Source organism: Kogia breviceps, chromosome 1, assembly GCF_026419965.1.
Source record: "Kogia breviceps isolate mKogBre1 chromosome 1, mKogBre1 haplotype 1, whole genome shotgun sequence".
Taxonomy (NCBI): Eukaryota; Metazoa; Chordata; class Mammalia; order Artiodactyla; family Physeteridae; genus Kogia; species Kogia breviceps.
In genome coordinates this window covers 164,761,390-164,778,713 of record NC_081310.1, presented here as the reverse complement: position 1 = coordinate 164,778,713, position 17,324 = coordinate 164,761,390, and the positions used below count along the sequence as shown (strand labels likewise).

At 39.5% G+C, this 17,324-nt stretch overlaps 1 protein-coding gene across 2 annotated transcripts in view; it reads right to left on the bottom strand.

The window, feature by feature from the left end:
• The window catches only part of TESK2 (testis associated actin remodelling kinase 2), a 134,731-nt gene that overhangs the window by 116,212 nt on the left and 1,195 nt on the right, over positions 1-17,324 (bottom strand). The gene's annotated exons all lie outside the window — the stretch shown is intronic.

Sequence of the window (17,324 nt, the reverse complement as noted above, 5' to 3'; positions counted from 1 at the left end):
AGATCCACAAGCCTTGTGGTGCAGCCAAAAAAACTGAAAAGTAAAAAGAATAAATAAAAAAATTTTTAAAGGTGAGGAAAAACCCAAAGCAATCTACAGATTTAATGTGATCCCTATCAATTACCCATGACATTTTTCACATAACTAGAAAAAATAATCCTGAAATTTATATGGAACCATAAAAGACCCAGAATTGCCAAAGCAATCCTGAGGGAAAAAAAACAAATCAGGAGGCATAACCCTCCCAGACTTCAGACAATAGTACAAAGCTACAGTAATCAAAACAGTGTGGTATTGGCACAAAAAGCAGACATATTATTAATGGAACAGAATAGAAAGCCCAGAAATAAACCCACACACCTACAGTCAATTAATCTTCGACAAAGGAGGCAAGAATATACAATGGAGAAAAGACAGTCTCTTCAGCAGTTGATGTTAGGAAAAGTTGGACAGCTACATAGAAATCAGTGAAGTTAGAACACTCTCTCACACCATACACAACAATAAACTCCAAATGGTTTAAAGACTTAAATATAAGCCATGACATCATAAAACTAGAAGAGAACATAGGCAAAACATTCTCTGACATAAATTGTACCACTATTTTCTTAGGTCAGTCTCCCAAGGCAATAGAAATAAAAGCACAAATAAACAAATGGGATTTAATCAAACTTACAAGTGTTTGCACAGCGAAAGGAAACCATAAACAAAATGAAAAGACAACCTACAGATTGGGAGAAAATATCTGCACACAATGCAAACAACAAGGGCTTAATTTCCAAAATATACAAACAGCTCATACAACTCAATAACAAAAAAAAACAACCCAATCAAAAACTGGGCAGAAGACTTAAACAGACATTTCTCCAAAGAAGACATACAGATGGCCAATGGGCAAATGAAAAGATGCTCAACACCGTTAATTATTAGAGAAATGCAAAACACTGGTCAGAATGGCCATGATTTAAAAGTCTACAAATGGGCTTCCCTGGTGGCGCAGTGGTTGAGAGTCCACCTGCCAATGCAGGGGACACGGGTTCATGCCCCGGTCTGGGAAGATCCCACATGCCGCGAAGCGGCTAGGCCCATGAGCCATGGCCGCTGAGCCTGCGCGTCCGGAGCCTGTGCTCTGCAACGGGAGAGGCCACAACAGTGAGAGGCCTGCGTACCACTAAAAAAAAAAAAAAAGGTTACAAATAATAAGTGATGAAGAGGGTGTGGATAAAAGGGAACCCTCCTACACTGTTGATGGGAATGTAAATTGGTGCAGCCACTACGGAAAACAGTATGGAAGTTCCTTTAAAAACTAAAAATAGGGCTTCCCTGGTGGCGCAGTGGTTGAGAATCTGCCTGCCGATGCAGGGGACACGGGTTCGTGCCCTGGTCCAGGAAGTTCCCACATGCCGTGGAGCAGCTGGGCCTGTGAGCCATGGCGGCTGAGCCTACGCATCTGGAGCCTGTGCTCCACAACGGGAGAGGCCACAACAGTGAGAGGACTGCATACCACAAAAAAAAAAAAAAAAAAAAAAAAAAAAAAAAAAACTAAAAATAGGGCTCCCCTGGTGGCACAGTGGTTGAGAGTCCACCTGCCAATGCAGGGGACACGGGTTCGTGCCCCAGTCCAGGAAGATCCCACATGCCACGGAGCAGCTAGGCCCGTGAGCCATGGCCACTGAGCCTGCGCTCCACAACGGGAGAGACCACAACAGTGAGAGGCCTGCGTACCACTAAAAAAAAAAAAAACTAAAAACTAAAAATAGAGTTGCCATATGATCCAGCAATCCCACTCCTTGGCATATATGCAGACAAAAACTCTAATTCAGAAAGATTCATGCAGACTTCCCTGGTAGTGCAGTGGTTAAGAATCCACCTGCCAATGCAGGGGACACAGGTTCAAACCCTGGTCCAGGCAGATCCCACACACCACAGAGTAACTAAGGTCATGCGCCACAACTACTGAGCCTGTGCTCTAGAGTCCGCGAGCCAAACTACTGAGCCCACATGCCACAAGTACTGAAGCCCGCAAGCCCGCGAGCCCACGAGCCCACGCACCTCAACTACTGAGCCCATGTGCCTCAACTACTGAAGCCTGTGCTCTCTAGGGCCCACATGCCGCAACTAGAGAAAGCCTGCATACAGGAATGAAGACACAATGCAGCCAAATTATTTATTCATTTTTTATTTTTTTATTTTTTTTGAAAAAGAGGCCAAGGGAACATCAACACATATAGGACAAAAAGAAACAACAGAGGTAAGAATAAAACCAAGAGGAAGTAAGTCACACAGGTCAAAGGTGGGAATGACAGGGCTTCCCTGGTGGTGCAGTGGTTAAGGATCTACCCTGCCAATGCAAGGGACACAGGTTCAAGCCCTGGTCTGAGAAGATCCCACATGCCATGGAGCAACTAAGCCCATGAGCCACAACTACTGAGCCTGTACTCTAGAGCCTGCAAGCCACAGCTACTGAAGCCTGTGTGCCTACTGCCCATGCTCCGCAACAAGGGAAGCCACCGCAATTGGAAGCCCATGCACCACAACAAAGAGTAGCCCCCCACTTGTCACAACTAGAGAAAAGCCTGCACACAGCAACTAAGACCAAATGCAGGCAATAATAAATAATTTATTTTTTTAAAGGGTGGGAACAATAAACATATCAGATGTCACAAATCAGTCAAATAATATGAAGAAAAGTGTCCACTGGATTGGACACTACAGAGGCCAGAGTTAACTCAGCCTACTGAAACACCACTAACAAAGAGCTCACTAATTCCTCCATGCCTGTTCTAGTATTGAAAAGTTCTGATCATTACAAAGCTTTTTCTTTACAAGGAAAGGAAAGCATAGAGAAAGCACAGTACTATATTCAAATTCTGACTCTGAAGGAGAATTAAGAATTTTAACAACTAAATACAATAATGATACTTTGTTGGATCTTTTTTTTTCCAAACCAACTTTATTTATTAAAAGTTGATTAAAAATTTTACAACTTTTTGAGATAGCAATATTTTTTTAACATCTTTATTGGAGTATAACTGTTTTACAATGGTGTGTTAGTTTCTGCTTTACAACAGTGAATCAGTTATACATATACCTATGTTCCCATATCTCTTCCCTCTTGCATCTCCTTCCCTCCCACACTACTGGATCTTGATTTGAACAAACTAGTTATAAAAGAGAGCTGGGGAAATTTTAATAAGGACTACTATTAGCTGATAATAGAAAGTTCTATTAATTTAAGTGTGATAATGATATTAAGATTGTATAAGACTTACTTTTGGAGATGCACACAGAAATAGAAGTGAAATATCATGTCTGTACTTGTGTTAAAATATATCAGAAAAAAAAGATGTAGTAAATTTTACAAAATGTTAATTGTTATATACAATTCTTATACAGGTAATGGGCGTTTGTTATATTTTTCTCATAATGATAACAAAAAAGGCTTCAGAAACAAAAGATGATAAACTATTTGTCAATTAAAAAAAAGAATCCTGAAAAACTGAAACCATTTCCACTAAGATCAGGAACAAGACAAGGTTGTCCACTCTCACCACTATTATTCAACATTGTTTTGGAAGTTTTAGCCACAGCAATCAGAGAAGAAAAAGAAATAAAAGGAATCCAAATCGGAAAAGAAGAAGTAAAGTTGTCACTGTTGCAGATGGGATGATACTATACATACAGAATCCTAAAGGTGCTACCAGAAAACTACTAGAGCTAATCAGTGATTTTGGTAAAGAAGCAGGATACAAAATTAATGCACAGAAATCTCTTACATTCTTATACACTAATGATGAAAAATCTGAAAGAGAAATTAAGGAAACACTCCCATTTACCACTGCAACAAAAAGAATAAAAAACCTAGGAATAAACCTACCTAAGGAGACAAAGACCTGTATGCAGAAAACTATAAGACACTGATGAAAGAAATTAAAGATGATACCAACAGATGGAGAGATATACCATGTTCTTGGAATGGAAGAATCAATATTGTGAAAATGACTATACTACCCAAAGCAATCTACAGATTCAATGCAATCCCTATCAAACTACCACTGGCATTTTTAACAGAACTAGAACAAAAAATTTCACAATTTGTGTGGAAACACAAAAGACCCCGAATAGCCAAAGCAATCTTGAGAAAGAAAAACGGAGCTGGGGGAATCAGGCTCCCAGACTTCAGACTATACTACAAAGCTACAGTAATCAAGAAAGTATGGTACTGGCACAAAAACAGAAATATATATCAATGGAACAGGATAGAAAGCCCAGAGATAAACCCACACACATATGGTCACCTTATTTTTAATAAAGGAGGCAAGAATATACACTGGAGAAAAGACAGCCTCTTCAATTAGTGGTGTTGGGAAAACTGGACAGCCTACATGTAAAAGTATGAAATTACAACACTCCCTAACACCATACACAAAAATAAACTCAAAATGGATTAAAGACCTAAATGTAAGGCCAGACACCGTCAAACTCTTAGAGGAAAACAAAGGCAGAACACTCTATGACTCAAATCACAGCAAGATCCTTTTTGACCCACCTCCTAGAGAAATGGAACTAAAAACAAAAATAAACAAATGGGACCTAATGAAACTTAAAAGCTTTTGCACAGCAAAGGAAACCATAAACAAGACGAAAAGACAACCCTCAAAATGGGAGAAAATATTTGCAAATGAAGCAACTGACAAAGGATTAATCTCCAAAATCTACAGGCAGCTCATGAAGCTCAATATCAAAAGAACAAACAACCCAATCCAAAAATGGGCAGAAGACCCAAATAGACATTTCTCCAAAGAAGATATACAGATTACCAACAAACACATGAAAGAATACTCAACATCATTAATCACTAGAGAAATGCAAATCAAAATTACAATGAGATATCATCTCACAACAGTCAGAATAGCCATCATCAAAAAATCTACAAACAATAAATGCTGGAGAGGGTGTGGAGAAAAGGGAACCCTCTTACACTGTTGGTGGGAATGTAAAATGATACAGCCACTATGGAGAACAGTATGGAGGTTCCTTAAAAAGCTAAAAATAGAACTACCATATGACCCAGTAATCCCACTACTGGGCATATATCCTGAGAAAACCATAATTCAAAAAGTCATGTACCACAATGTTCACTGCAGCTCTATTTACAATAGCCAAGACATGGAAGCAACCTAAGTGTCCATTGACAGATGAATGGATAAAGAAGATGTGGCACATATATACAATGGAATATTACTCAGCCATAATAAGAAAGGAAATTGAGTTATTTGTAGTGAGGTGGATGGACCTAGAGTCTGTCATACAGAGTGAAGTAAGTCAGAAAGAGAAAATCAAATACCATATGCTAACATATATATATGGAATCTTAAAAAAACAATGGTCATGAAAAACCTAGGGGCAGGACAGGAATAAAGACGTGGACTTACTAGAGAATGGACTTGAGGACACGGGGAGGGGGAAGGGTAAGCTGGGACAAAGTGAGAGAGTGGCATGGACATATATACACTACCAAATGTAAAACCAATAGCTAGTGGGAAGCAGCCACATAGCACAGGGAGATCAGCTTGGGGCTTTGTGACCACCTACAGGGGTGGGATAGGGAGGGTGGGAGGGAGGGAGACACAAGAGGGAAGAGATATGGGGATATATGTATATGTATAGCTGATTCACTTTGTTATAAAGCAGAAACTAACACACCATTGTAAAGCAATTATAACTCCACTAAAGATGTTAAAAAAAAAACAATCCAGGGCTTCCCTGGTGGCTCAGTGGTTAAGAATCCACCTACCAATGCAGGGGACATGGGTTTGAGCCCTGCTCCAGGAAGATCCCACATGCTGCGGAGCAACTAAGCCCATGCGCCACAACTACTGAGCCTGCACTCTAGAGCCCGTGAGCCACAACTACTGAGCCCATGTGCCACAACTACTGAAGCCCACGCACCTAGAGCCCATGCTCCTCAACAAGAGAAGCCACTGCAATGAGAAGCCCGCACACAGCAACGAACTGTAGCCCCCACTTACCACAACTAGAGAAAGCCTACATGCAGCAACGAAGACCCAACGCAGCCAAAAAATTAATTAATTTTTTTTAAAAAAAGAGTCCAGCAAATGATTACAGCACAGAGCTCAAAAACACCAACAACAGAAATGAAAAAAACCAAATGGTCTTATGTTATGTGAATGAGTACTTGTTGCTTGGAATAAAATTTCTAATAAGTAGCATATACATATTCAAAAAATACTCTTTCTGAAACGGCTTAGAGGACTTCCCTGGTGGCACAGTGGTTAAGAATCCACCTGCCAATGCAGGGGACAAAGGTTCGATCCCTGGTCCAGGAAGATCCCACATGCCACGGAGCAACAAAGCCCGTGCACCACAACTACTGAGCCTGCGCTCTAGAGCCCACGAGCCACAACTACTGGAGCCCACATGCCACAACGACTGAAGCCCTCGTGCCACAACTACTGAAGCCCGCACGCCTAGAGCCCATGCTCTACAACAAGAGAAGCCACAGCAATGACAAACCCGTGCACTACAACGAGGAGTAGCCCCCACTTGCGACAACTAGAGAAAGCCCACGCACAGCAATGAAGACCCAGCATAGCCATAAATAAATAAATAGCATCACATTTAAGTTAAAAATCTCAAGATCTAAAAAAAATTGCTAGAATAAAAAAATAAAAGAGCTTAGAGGGAAGAGCAGATGATATACTATGGTAAACTGTGCTAGATAATTCAGAAAAGATATAGTGATGGCAAAGATACTGAGATTGAAAAAGCATGTAAAGACAGGTAAAATTTCATGAAATGAGAGCAGAAAAAATTTTTTTCTAAAATAACACTGTTAAATATTATTTAAAACATACGTATGTGACCAAAATAAATTAAACAAGACAAGTTTAAAAAATTCTGATTCCAGCTAAGTAGCTGAATCATCTTGGGCATGTTACTTAACTTCTCCCCTCATTTATAAAATAGAGGTAAATATTAACTATATCTCACTGAGTTACAAAGAGAATTAATGACAACACACTAAGGAATTAAAGGATAAAAATGCATAAATGAAGCAAAAGGCAGGGTGCATAACACACAGTAAGCATTCAATAAAAATGAGTTCCCTTTCCTCTCTCTTCCCCTGCCCAACCTTAATCCTAGTTCTGGATGCTGCAAGTATACAACAAATTAAGTCTGGTTTTCTTCTTTATGATACCTTTTCAGTTACCAAGTTTTCTCCAGGGCACATATACACAAGTCTTTCAAGTTTCCCATGAAACATGGCATCAAGAGCTCCCTGGTTATCTTCTTTAAAGTTTAGCCTTAATTGCCCTCCAAACTGTCAAAGCTCCTCTAAAACACAATAGCAAAAAAATGTACACAATATTATATATATGACATAACTAGGACAGAATTGAGTAGGATTATTATTTCCCATAATCTGGATATAAAAAACATAGTTTCTGATCTTCCAAGTACACTAAATGTATCTAAAACTTTTTATGCTGGAACATGAAGCTTGACACAAGATCAACTGATTGATATTAGACCCATTCAAATAAGCTGAGATGCTAAAGTAGTAAGAGGATTATGAATTTCCAGGATAGGACTTCCCTAGTGGTCCAGTGGTTAAGAATCCACCTGCCAAGGCAGGGGACACAGGTTCGATCCCTGGTCCGGGAAGATCCCACATGCCGCGGAACAACTAAGTCTGTGTGCCACAACTACTGAGCCTGCACTCTAGAGCCCACGGGCCGCAAGTACTGAAGCCCGCGTGCCTAGAGCCCGTGCTCCACAGCAAGAGAAGCCACCGCAATGAGAAGCCCACACACCTCAATGAAGAGTAGCCCCCACTCGCCACAACTAGAGAAAGCCCGCGCACAGCAAGGAAGACCCAATGCAGCCAAAAATAGATAGATAAATAAATAAATTTCCAGGATAATCTTTATTTTGATAAATTTTCCTATTTGATTTTAAGAAGACCACTTAGGTCAAATAGGCAACTCACCTCTTCTGATAAAGTGGTTAGAAGTCTATTTCAGAGGCTGGGAAAGAAAGCAATCAAGAGAAAAAGGAAGTTAGATTCCTGGGGTTAGGGCAGGCTCTTCTATAGTTTACATTACAAAGGTCAAAGGAGGAATCTGATAAAAGGCAAAACAAAATTAATAACATGAAGTATTGTCAAAAAATATTCACCCCAAAATATTTTTCAACCTTATTCCTCTCTCAAGTGTATTATTTCCACTAAAGGGAATATTTTATAGCCATTAAAAGTGACAGTTACTATAAGCAGACATAAGATGAATGTATTAACCTACATGTTGTAACAGAAAAAAACTGGAGACAATCCAAATGTCCATCAATAGGGTAGATTAAATAAACTGGAGTACATCCAAATAATGTATTATATACTCATTAAAAGAATGAGGTAAATTCTATATATACTAACATGGAGAGATGTCCAAGTTTCACTGTCGACAATACCAAAATATTGGTATTGTCACTTGACAGTGTCACTGTTGGCAAAATAGAATGTATAGTGCAACCTTATTTTTATTTTTTAATATAATAGTAAACAGTATATATCTAAAAAAACAATTTAAAGGAATGCATATATTAAACTTTATCTTGGTGGAAGAGGTGATTATAAGAAAGGCTTTTTTTTTTTTTAATTTATTTTTGGTTGTGTTGGGTCTTCGTTGCTGCATGCAAGTTTTCTCTAGTTGAGGCAAGCGGGGTCTACTCTTCCTTGCGGTGCGTGAACTTCTCATCGCAGTGGCTTCTCTTGTTGTGGAGCACAGGCTCTAGGCACACGGGCTTCAGTAGTTGTGGCATGTGGGCTCAGTAGTTGTGGTTCTTGGGCTCTAGAGCGCAGGCTCAGTAGTTGTGGCACATGGGCTTAGTTGCTCCCCAGCATGTAGGATCTTTCCGGACAAGGGCTCAAACCCATGTCCCCTGCACTGGCAGGTGGATTCTTAGCCACTGTACCACCAGAGAAGTCCCAAGACTCATTTTTTTATGGAATACATTTCTGTTCAGTTTTTTTACAATGATCTTGTATTACTTTTGTTTAAAAAATGAAGATTAAAAGCTTAGAACAACTAAAAATCACCGTTTCATCCCTCCCACTACAATAGCTTAGACTACATGAGATGAAATTTATATGTTAAGTGGGAAGAGGGAGGGACAAAAATATAAAAATTGACTAATCAATGATTATAATTATATAAAAGTATGCACTGGACGGGGCTTCCCTGGTGGCGCAGTGGTTGAGAGTCCGCCTGCTGATGCAGGGGACACGGGTTCATGCCCCGGTCCAGGAAGATCCCACATGCCGCGGAGCGGCTGGGCCCGTGAGCCATGGCCGCTGGGCCTGCGCGTCCGGAGCCTGTGCTCCGCAACGGGAGAGGCCACAGCAGTGAGAGGCCCGCATACCGAAAAAAAAAAAAAAAGTATGCACTGGAAAAAATAAAGGAATTATACCAAAGTGATAATGTTATTTTGGGTAGAAAATTTATGACTTATTCTTTACTCTTATTCTAAACTTTCTGTAATGTTATATTGACAATAAATATAGCAAACATAATTTCACAATCAATGTATAATGAACATGAGTCTCTCAAAGCATTTAATTATTAATATACAGAAATACAAATATAAAAGCTGAGCTGTAGTAATTCGACCAAATTCATATTAACTACAGCATACTCCCTGGCATTTCTTTAACTTTCTGAAAGGACTTTGCTTCCTTAAAATATTTTCTTTCTGATTTTTTTTTTTTTTTTTTTTTTTTTTTGCGGTACGCGGGCCTCTTAACTGTTGTGGCCTCTCCCGTTGCAGAGCTTAGGCTCAGCTGCCATGGCTCACGGGCCCAGCCGCTCCGCGGCATGTGGGATCTTCTCAGACCGGGGCACGAACCCGTGTCCCCTGCATCGGCAGGCGGACTCTCAACCACTGCACCACCAGGGAAGCCCTCTGATTTAAATTCAGGAAAAAAATTCCAATTCCAGTTAAAAATGTATTCTCTAATGTAACTATGGAGCTTTAAGAGGACTTTTAATGTGATTTCCTTATACTTGTTGTAAAGCTTCAACAAGACCAGAGCCTTACCATTCCAGAGAGTTATCTGGTCTTAAGCATCCAAAGGAAAGAGTACATAACTATTATAAAAGGTATTTTCAAACAATGCCTATTCTCATAGTTCTTTAATACATATACACATATATACTTTTCAAATAAAGTGTCATATTCCAGTCTGAAATTTCACTTGTGTTTAAATACAATTGTCTTTGATAGTATCTCTACTATTTCATAAGCATGAAAGATTTCAACATCATTTCAGACTAGTGGAAAGGAAGCAAACTGCAACCTGTAACAGTTCACATAACACACGTTGACAGTTAAAAAAAAATTCAATGGCGGCTTCCCTGGTGGTGCAGTGATTAAGAATCCGCCTACCAATGCAGGAGACACGGGTTCGATCCCTGATCTGAGGAGATCCCACATGCTGCAGAGCAATTAAGCCCGTGCGCCACAACTACTGAGCCCACGTGCCACAACTACTGAAGCCCGTGCGCCTGGAGCCTGTGCTCTGCAACAAGAGAAGCCACCACTATGAGAAGCCTGCGCACCGCAACGAAGAGTCAGCCCCGCTCGCTGCAACTAGAGAAAGCCCACATGCAGCAATGAAGACCCAATGCAGCCAAAAATAAAAATTTATTTTAAAATTCCATGACATTTGTTGCATATAAAATTCCTTAGCTTGGCATTCAAAGACTTTGCTCTACTAAAACTGGCCTAATCATTAGCCCCCAGACTTAACCCTCCTTTCAAGTGTAGCCTTCCCCTCCTAACTTGGCTTAAGTGATGTTCATCTCATTCCAGCTGTTGTGCTCAGTTAACATCTTCTTGGTCTTCCTATCTTCACTCTGACACCTCTCCCAATCTATTCTCCAAAATAAGTAAACTTTTGAGAACTTTTCATGTGTGATACAAAGGCTCTTTCTTATCTGGCCCCTGCCCACATCTCCAGCCTCATATATCTCTATTCCTCTACCCACAGACACAATCTGCTCCAAACATAGAGAACTACTTGTAGAGTCCTGCTAACAGTTCAATACCTAGAAGGAATATTCCTTCTCCCTGGCATGTTGTTATTCTTGACCTCTTCTACATGGCTCTCCAGTGATCATCTCATATGGTAAGTGTTCTCTGACCCCTAAATCTTTTTTTTTTTTTTTTTTTTTTTTTTTTGCAGTACGCGGGCCTCTCATTGTTGTGGCCTCTCCTGTTGCGGAGCACGGGCTCCAGACGCGCAGGCTCAGCGGCCATGGCTCACGGGCCTAGCCGCTCTGAGGCACGTGGATCTTCCCGGACTGGGGCACGAACCCGTGTCTCCTGCATCAGCAGGCGGACTCTCAACCACTGCGCCACCAGGGAAGTCCTCAATCTCTTTTTTCTGTGTTTTAATAATGCCCTCCACAAAGCTCTGTTATTATAGTTATCACACAGTATGTTAATTGTTGCTTATCTGTCTCTTTCACTGGACTCTGAGCTCCGTGAGGGTTAGACTTGAACTTACTCACCTCCAAATGAATTATGGCATACAAATTTTAATAATACTATATGAATTAAAATCTACAATGCATAAAAAAAATGAAAATAAATAAGACATTGAGATTCTGTACTTCCTATGTAAAAACATATTCATTCTTTCATTCACTCAGTCAATAAATATTTATTTAACACCTACTAAGGGCCAGGCACTATGCCAAACCCTAGAGAGCTGGTAATGACAATACAAACACATACACAAAAAGAATCCTGAGAGTCCAAAATGTTAACATTGGCTATTAACTCTTTGAATCTTGGGGAGATTTGAATAATTTAAAATCATCTCTATTCCCCAATTCCTCCTTAATGAACATGAATTAATTTTATAATCTTACACACACACACAAAAGTGAGGGGTCCTCCCAAATTACAAATTCCTACCAATCAGTAGGAATACAATACCCAAAGTAAATAATGTGCAAATTTGTCAACCATAGCTAATGTGAAAGCAAAACAATTTTTGAGAACTTTTAGTCAGATTCCAATTATACCTAACACAAAGAACAACAAAGACTAAAGTATGCAAAAATACTTCAGGATTTCCACTGTGCCTACTTTTGAAAAAGATCCCATGCAAATTGTCCAAGAAAAACACTGACCACAAGATCAATACCACCCTAGTTTCCCACACTGCAGAAAACAAAAATTTGTCATCCTGTTCCATTTAATGCAGGAGAAGAGATGACAACCTCTATACAATTTGTTCAGAAGACAAATTAATAAGTAACACCATATTTCATCTGTATAATGATTTACAGTTTACAGTTCACAAAGCACTTTGACCTTCACAATAATTCTATCTTCTTGTTCCCAGTGGATAGATTAAAAAACTAATGACTGAGATGAAGAAGGTCTTTCTAACTATGACTCAAAATCCAAAAGCCATAAAAGACAAGATTGATAAGTCTGTCTACATAAAAATCTAAAAGTTCTGCAAGGGAATAAAAGAAGTCAGAAGACAAATGTCAAAATGGGAAAATATTTGCAATACATAGCCCAGACAAAAAAATATATCTTATCACATGTATATATAATATATATACATATATCAATAAATATATATATAATTTATATCATATATAAAGAGAGAAACTTAGAAATCAATAGGAAAGAGACCTATGACTCAAAAAAAAAACAGGTAAAGAATTTAAACACGTAGTTTACAGAAAAGGAAACATGAGTGATCAAACAATATAAAAAGATCCTTAATCTTAACGTAATATTTTTAAACTTAAAACTACTCTAAAGTATCATTTTTCTCTATCAGATTGGCAAAAATTCAAGTTTGATAACAGTAAAACATAATCTTAGTAACACCAATCCTGAAGCCAGAATACTTGGTTTGAATTTCTGCCACAGTAAATGTATGATTTGGGCAAATCACTTAAAGTCTCTATTCCTCAAATTATTAATCTGAAAAATGGAGATAATAACAGTACCTACCTCAAAGAGATGTTATTAAGATAAAATGAAGTAATGTATATAAAGCACTTAGAACAGTATCTGGTACACAGTAAGTACCATGTAAGTATTAGCTATGATACAGCTAATGTTGGTGAGTGAACAGGCAATGCACATTTTGGAGCAACCCCAAAGGGAAGCAAGTTGGCAACATATTTCACAGTTATAAATGCATATATCCTTTGACTTAGAAACACCACTTTCTATAAAGTGATCCCACAAATATCCCTGCACACATGTAAAATGACACATGTTCAAGGGTCTCCATTACAGAATTGCTTATAATATCAAAAGAGTAGAAGCAACACACATGTACAACAATAAGGAACTAGTTAAATTATGATACATCCATTCAATGAAATACTGTGCAGATTTTTTGAAAAAAAGCAGAAACTCTCTATGTACTGATCTGGAAAGATCTCCAAGATACATTAAATGAAAAAGCATTTTGGGGGTAATGGGTTGAAGGTGCAGAACAGTGGGGACTATGCACTAACTTTTGCATGAAAAGTAGGAAAAATACATTCATAATTGTAAGCGTTTGCCTAAAGAAAGTCTAAAAGAGTGTAAAGAAACCAGTAAAAGTGGTTGGGCAAGGGACATGGAACTGCGTGGATGACGAATAGGCATAGGAGTGAGACTTTCACTGATTATATAAAATATATAAATATTCAACTATTTATTTAACCATCTGAATGTATTACCTATTCAAAAATTAAATTTTAAAAAAACTAACGCTCAGAGGATAAAAAATTTGCCTACAATCATATAGCTAATCATAACAGGGTTGATGACCGTTAGGACTTCCATTTTTTTCCTTATATCACACTGCCTTTCTGAAATTTTCAGGAATGTAAGATTTAAAAATTATCACAAGTAAGCCTTTCTCTGAAACAACCACTCTGAGTGCTCAGCAGAAATAACACCAGTGAGACCACACTGAATTCATCTCCATATGAAGACTTGGAAAACAGTATAATACTCATTGTTGGCCCAAAACATTCACCATCACCCACACTATACAATGTAATACTTGGGCTTCATTTACCAGAAGGAGACAAAATTCTCATAAAAGCCCTTATCATTTATTTCAAATTCCAACACAACATTCATTTTGCAGAAAGGTGAAATGTATGACACGAAGATTATAAACACTTTCACATAGAGAAAAAATCATTAAAGCAAGTCAGCTTTCTACTCTAAATAAGCCAGGGAATGAGTACATGTAAATATGTAAATGTGTAATTTACTTTTTACAAATAACATAAGTACAAAATGTCATTGGGGATACTGTGTTGGAGGTTCCCTAGTCTAGCTTCTCAGCACATACACTTTTAAACAGAACTAAACAGGCCTATCATATTCCAAATCACAAAAGATCTGTGTTTGAGACCATCCCTAATAGACAGCTGTTTGAGAGAATAATACATCATACATCCAGGGCATCAAGTATCTGAAGATCTCGACATTAATTCACACACAAATATCTGTACCACTTAGTACTGCTTTTTTTTTTTTTTTTTTTTTTTGTGGTACGCAGGCCTCTTCCTGTTGTGGCCTCTCCCGTTGCGGAGCACAGGCTCTGGACGCACAGGCTCAGTGGCCATGGCTCAGGGGCCCAGCCGCTCCGGGGCATGTGGGATCTTCCCAGATCGGGGCATGAACGCGTGTCCCCTGCATCGGCAGGCGGATTCTCAACCACTGCGCCACCAGGGAAGCCCCCTAGTACTGCTTTTGAACAAGTGCCAAGGAATGTCCAACTCAATTCTGGGTCCCTTAGTTCTGAGCAGCCCCACATATAGGACCCAATATCTTCTCTGTTCCATTTCCCGCTTCATAGTGGGCAACTATGACATCCATATTGATGACATATCAATATCCTTTATAGCCCCTTAACCTCCCACTACTTCAATAATCTATACATCTATTCCCCTTCAACAGCACTGAGACAGTTACACTCTGGTGTGGTTTTTTTTAAGTTTATTTATTTATTTATTCGTTCATTCATTCGTTTTGGCTGCATTGGGTCTTCGTTGCTGTGCGTGGGCTTTCTCTAGTTACAACAAGTGGGGGCTACTCCATTGTTGTGCGCAGTCTTCTCATTGCGGTGGTTTCTCGTGTTGCGGAGCATGGGCTCTAGGCATTCGGGCTTCAGTAGTTGTGGCTCACAGGCTCTAGAGCGCAGGCGCAGTAGTTGTGGCACACAGACTTAGTTGCTCCGCCCCATGTGGGATCTTCCCAGACCATGGCTCAAACCCGTGTCCCCTGCATTGGTGGGCGGATTCTTAACCACTGCGCCACCAGGGAAGTCCTTACACTGTTTTTTGTTTTACCTTGAAACTATATTTATACTGAACTCTCAGCTTTCTCATTCTGTTCTTCTTACAAAACCTAGTCTTCAAACACTTTTCTGATAGTCTCCTTATTCTCCAAGTACACCAGCCCCAATGAAGGTTTTATTTCTCACAGACCAGCTCTGATGCTCAAAGTGCATCATACCATCATACCTCCCACACTATCACTAGCAATGTAAAATTACTCTCCATTTTACCTTTCTTTCTTGTAAATTCCAATTCTGGATCAACCCAATCATCTTTTTTGCCCTCTTGTCCTTAGGCTACTGGAGAAGTGGAAAATGCATGCTCCTGGGCCCCACTACAAATATATATTTCTAACTTTAACTGGGATTAAATGTGTCAACAATCTTTTTTATTTAATCCTTAATCCAGGGACTTCCCTCCCTGGTGGCGCAGTGGTTAAGAATATGCCTACCAATGCAGGGGACACAGGTTCAAGCCCTGGTCCGGGAAGATCCCACATGCCGCGGAGCAACTAAGCCTGTGCACCACAACTACTGAGCCTGCGAGCCACAACTAATGAGCCCACATGCCTAGAGCCCATGCTCCACAACGAGAAGCCACTGCAGTGAGAAGCCTGCACACTGCAATGAAGAGCAGTCCACGCTCGCCGCAACTAGAGAAAGCCCGCATGCAGCAATGAAGACCCAACGCAGCCAAAAATAAAAATTAATTAATTAATTTAAAAAATAATCCTTAATCCATTCCTCTTTCATTTTCATTGAATATTTCCATGGCCATAATACTCAAGCCAGAAGCTCACCACAGTTCCTTCAGTCTCCAAAGATAACTGACGTCTCCACAGATAACTGATCAAATCAACAAAATAAAACCATCTTTTAAACTCTCTCACCTTCCTTCCCTCCTACCACATCATTATCCATCTCGATGTCTATCCTTTTGGTGTCAAAGAATGAAATGCCCAACATATTTCCTAAATAAAATTTCCCCTCAACCTACCATACTAAAAAGAAAAACACACATGTGCCATAGTGGAAAGAACACAGGTTTCGGAGCTAGACAGCCTTTTTCAAATTCTTGCCTATAGCCTTCCCAACTGTAAAAGAGGGATACTGATACATAAACAAGGCTGTTGTGATCTATAACACATCTTTATTATACCTGGCATATTGAATAACCTCAACAAAGGTGTTTCACTACTATCAGCTCTCCTTCACAACCACAGTTGTTGAAAGAGTAATTTTACTCACTGTCTCACATTTGCTCCTCAATCCATCACGATCTGACTACTGCCATCATTCCCACCATCATGCTATCTAAAGTGTCTTTCAAAGAAAGCAAGTGATCTCCTAATTACTAAATTCAGTGCTTTCTTCCGAATTCTCATTCTACTGGTCAAACACCACATCATACACTGATGGTCACCCTCTCCCTTCTTGAAACGCTTTCTTCCTTTGGCCTCTATCATAACGCCATTCTGTTCTAGCTCTTGTCCCACTGTTTTAACCTCTCTTTCTCAGTGTCTATTACCCTTCAAACAATGATATTCCTTCTGGTCCATAGCCCTTTTCTTCTCTTGTTTCAGTATTACCATCCCATACTAAGGCTTCAAACATCCCCCATATACTCTTTGTTGACCCTCAAATATAGGTATTCAGCTCCAAACTTTCTCCCAGTTTTCAGACCCAAATTTCCAGCTACCCACAATGATACCTGAAAAACACCTCAAACTAAACTTGTCCAAAACCACATTCATTACCTTCCCTCAAAATTGCTTCTTTATGTTCCCTATTTCAATTAACACTACTAATCCATCCATCAGCCAAGTTAGAAATCCCCCACTAATTCTCTCAACTCTATTTTGAAACCTCATGGAACTGCATGCCATTCTCTTCATTTTCCTACCACTATTCCCCTCTGACCTGG